Source organism: Microcebus murinus, chromosome 5, assembly GCF_040939455.1.
Source record: "Microcebus murinus isolate Inina chromosome 5, M.murinus_Inina_mat1.0, whole genome shotgun sequence".
NCBI lineage: Eukaryota > Metazoa > Chordata > Mammalia > Primates > Cheirogaleidae > Microcebus > Microcebus murinus.
Window position 1 is genome coordinate 110,170,367 of NC_134108.1, and position 4,814 is coordinate 110,175,180.

The 4,814-nt window shown below is 43.2% G+C and overlaps 1 pseudogene; it reads left to right on the forward strand.

Moving 5' to 3' along the window:
* Positions 1-1,005: 1,005 nt before the first annotated feature.
* LOC105885979 (RNA-binding protein FXR1-like) lies at positions 1,006-3,070 on the forward strand (annotated as a pseudogene).
* Positions 3,071-4,814: the final 1,744 nt, after the last annotated feature.

The following is a 4,814-nucleotide window of genomic DNA, read 5'->3' on the forward strand; positions in this document are numbered from 1 at the left end:
TGAGACTTTGTCTCAAAAAAAAAAAAAAAAAAAAAAGCTGATAATAGACTGGCGTACTCAACCCCGCAAACCAGCCACATGCAGTAGCGGCGCCAGTCAGGTAGGGGAAGTTAGAACTAAATCTTGAGTTTAACAGCTGTCCGTTTAGCCCTTAATGCTGACTAATGTTCTAATTGCGCCTGTCAATCTGGGAGGATTATTTTGTTGAAACTTATTTTATTCATTGGATTTTAAATGCGTTCATTTTAAAAATAAAATAAAAATATAAAAGGTGAATAAAAATGTATTAATAAAAATAAAAGGATTTGTTCTGTAAAATTTGGATTCAGTCAAAAGGTAGAATTTAAGGACCTAGAAAGTCACTTGTGGTCATAAGGTTACAGGTTCCCCACCTCTGTATAAGTAAAATGAAATGGTATTCGTTGTTGTCTGTTTATGTTCCTGTAACAAAATACCTGAGACTGGGTAATTGATAAATATCAGAAGTTTATTCCTCACAGATCTGAATGCTGGGAAGCCCAGGACCAAGGTGCTGGCATGCAGCACGTGTGTGGTGAGGGCTCCAGTTTCTCCCTCCAGCCTGGAGACTTACTGCCGCAGCCTCCAGAGGAGAGGAGCGCGGTGTCCTCGCTTGGTGCGAGGATGAAGGGCAAGAAGGGCCACAGCTAGTTCCTGCCAGTCCTGTTGTAAGGCATTCATTCATCCATGAGGGGGAGCCTTCATGACTTAATCATTTCACAAAAGGCCCTACCTTTTACTCCAACCAAAATTGCCATTAAATTATATTTTTGCAATTAAATTTCAACATATCAATTTGGGGGGATGGTAAGATCCTAGGAATATTATAGCACATTTGCTTTTAAAAACATATCATGGCTTTTTTTGCGGTTCCAACATGGTGGAGCTGACAGTGGAGGTTCATGGCTCCAATGGGGCTTTCTACAAGGGATTTATCAAAGATGTTCATGAAGATTCCCTCACAGTTGTTTTTGAAAATAATTGACAACCAGAACACCAGGTTCCATTTAATGAAGTTAGATTACCACCACCACCTGATATTAAAAAAGAAATTAGTGAAGGAGATGAAGTAGAAGTATAGTCAAGAGCAAATGACCAAGAATCATGTGGCTGGTGGTTGGCTAAAGTTCGGATTATGAAAGGAGAATTTTATGTCATTGAATATGCTGCTTGTCATGCCACTTACAATGAAATAGTCACATTTGAACGACTTCAGCCTGTCAATCAAAATAAAACTGTCCAAAAAAAAAAAAACACCTTCTTTAAATGCACAGTGGATGTTCCAGAGGATTTGAGAGAGGCGTGTGCTAATGAAAATGCTCATAAAGATTTTAAGAAAGCAGTAGGAGCATGCAGAATTTTTTACCATCCAGAAACTACACAGTTAATGATACTGTCTGCCAGTGAAGCAACTGTGAAGAGAGTAAATATTTTAAGTGACATGCATTTGCGAAGTATTAAGTACGAAGTTGATGCTTATGTCCAGAAATAAAGAGGCCACTAAGCATTTAGAGTGTACAAAACAACTTGCAGCAGCTTTTCATGAGGAATTTGTTGTGAGAGAAGATTTAATGGGTCTGGCAATAGGAACACATGGTAGTAATATACAGCAAGCTAGGAAGGTTCCTGGAGTTACCGCTATTGAGCTAGATGAAGATACTGGAACATTTAGAATTTATGGAGAGAGTGCTGATGCTGTAGAAAAGGCTAGAGGTTTCCTGGAATTTGTGGAGGATTTTATTCAGGTTCCTAGGAATCTTGTAGGAAAAGTAATTGGGAAAAATGGCAAAGTTATTCAAGAAATCGTGGACAAATCTGGTGTGGTTCGGGTGAGAATTGAAGGAGACAATGAAAATAAACTACCTAGAGAAGATGGAATGGTTCCATTTGTATTTGTTGGCACTAAAGAAAGCATCGGAAATGTGCAAGTTCTTTTAGAATATAACATTGCTTATCTAAAGGAAGTAGAGGCCGGGCGCTGTGGCTCACGCCTGTAATCCTAGCTCTTGGGAGGCCGAGGCAGGCGGATTGCTCAAGGTCAGGAGTTCAAAACCAGCCTGAGCAAGAGCGAGACCCCGTCTCTACTATAAATAGAAAGAAATTAATTGGCCAACTGATATATATATAAAAAATTAGCCAGGCATGGTGGCGCATGCCTGTAGTCCCAGCTACTCGGGAGGCTGAGGCAGCAGGATCACTCGAGCCCAGGAGTTTGAGGTTGCTGTGAGCTAGGCTGACGCCACGGCACTCACTCTAGCCTGGGCAACAAAGCGAGACTCTGTCTCAAAAAAAAATAAAATAAAATAAAATAAAGGAAGTAGAACAGCTGAGAATGGAACGCCTACAGATTGATGAACAGCTACGACAGATTGGCTCTAGGTCCTATAGTGGAAGAGGCAGAGGTCGTCGGGGCCCTAATTACACCTGTGGTTATGGTACAAATTCTGAGCTATCTAACCCCTTTGAAACAGAATCTGAGCGTAAAGATGAGCTGAGTGACTGGTCATTGGCAGGAGAAGACGATCGAGACAGCCGACGTCAGCGTGACAGCAGGAGACGCCCAGGAGGAAGAGGCAGAAGTGTTTCAGGGGGTCGAGGCCGTGGTGCCACGTGGCGGCAAATCCTCCATCAGTTCTGTGCTCAGAGATCCAGACTGCGACCCATACGGCTTACTTGATAGTACAGAATCAGATCAGACTGCAGACACTGATGCCCGCGAACCTCATCACAGCACTAACCGGCGGCCGCGGCCTCGTAGACGGAGGACTGGTGAAGACACTGTTCTGAGGGATGGGATGACTGAATCTGATACAACTTCAGTTAATGAAAATGGGCGAGGCAAAAGATGTGATTGAAGAGCATGGTCCTTCAGAAAAGGCAATAAATGGCCCAACTAGTGCTTCTGGCGATGAAATTTCTAAGCTACAGCGTACTCCAAGAGAAGAAAAGATTAATACCTTAAAAGAAGAAAACACTCAAGAAGCAGCTGTCCTGAATGGTGTTTCATAAACTGAAGAAGTTCCTAGTTTACAGTCCTTTCACATTACGTTTACAATAGCGCTGTACAAGCTTGCCAAAGATAGAATGCGGATCGCCAGTCTCACATCGCACTTTCAGCTCCTCCATTTGGAATTCAGAAAGGAGAGGGATCCTGAAGAAATCATATGTTAAACACACTTTGACACCTATTGTGTTATAAAATATATCATCAGATGTGCTTTGAGAATAGTATATGTAACATTAAAAAAAGTTGCTGGCTAAAAAAAAAAAAAGAAGAAACCCAAAAACATATCATGGGCCGGGCGGTGGCTCAGGCCTGTAATCCTAGCTCTCTGGGAGGCAGAGGTGGGCGGATCGTTTGAGCTTAGGAGTTTGAGACCAGCCTGAGCAAGAGCGAGACCCCGTCTCTACTATAAATAGAAAGAAATTAATTGGCCAACTAATATATATAGAAAAAATTAGCCGGGCCTGGTGGCGCGTGCCTATAGTCCCAGCCACTCGGGAGGCTGAGGCAGGAGGATGGCTTGAGCCCAGGAGTTTGAGGTTGCTGTGAGCTAGGCTGACGCCCTGGCACTCACTCTAGCCTGGGCAACAAAGTGAGACTCTGTCTCAAAAAAACACCAAAAAAAACCATATCATGAAGCCGGGCATGGTGGCTCATGCCTGTAATCCCAGCATTCTGGGAGGCCAAGGCGGGCAGATTGCTCGAGGTCAGGAGTTCAAAACTAGCCTGAGTGAGACCCCCATCTCTATTAAAAATAATAAGAAATTAATTGACCAACTAAAAATATATGTAGAAAAAATTAGCCGGGCATGGTGGCACATGCCTGTAGTCCCAGCTACTCGGGAGGCTGAGGCAGGAGGATTGCTTGAGCCCAGGAGTTTGAGGTTGCTGTGAGCTAGGCTGACGCCATGGCACTCACTCTAGCCTGGGCAACAAAGTGAGACTCTGTCTCAAAATAAATAAATAAATAAAACATATCATGGGCCAGGCACAGTGGCTCACATCTATAATCCTGGCACCTTGGGAAGCCGAGGCAAAACAGGAGGATTGCCAGGTCAGGAGTTCTAGACTAGTTTGAGTAAGAGTGAGACCCTGTCTCTACTAAAACATAGAAAAATTAGCCAGGTGTGGTGGCACACACCTAATAGTCCCTGCTACTCCGGAGGCTAAGGCAGGAGGATCGCTTGAGCCCAGGAGTTTGAGGTTGCTGTGAGCTAGGCTGACGCCACGGCACTCTAGCCCGGGCAACAGGGGGAGACTTTGCCTCAAAAACAAAAAAACAAACAACACATCGTGACATCTTCATTCTCCACAAAGGAAAGTAAGAAGACCACCACATTGTCTGTACACTACATCCAAAATTGTGTTTTGGGAAAAAAAGATGCATAAGAAAAGGAATGGGGAGAAATAATCAAAATGCAAAATTTTTCACTATGTTTTCAAATGTCATTTAATGTGGTTATAATACCAGGTATGAGAAAAGACATTTCTACAAGGTTTCCTTGAGACCAAGAAGTAAATCCCCCTCCCAACTGAGATGCTTTTGAAGACACTAAGGTCAGGTGGAAAACTTCAGTGTCTTTTTGTCTTTGTATTTTTCTGCCCAAAGACTAATAGAGATTTTTCAGTCCATGTAGTAGTTATTTCCTTGGTGACTTTCCAGTTCTCAGAAGGATACGAGAGCTCCTGACTTTAGCTCCAAACAAAAGGCTGGAGTCTCTCTTGCCATCTCGCCCTTCCTCTCCCTTCACTCCCAAACTATCAAAATGCCCCCAGACTGGCAAAAAGCACA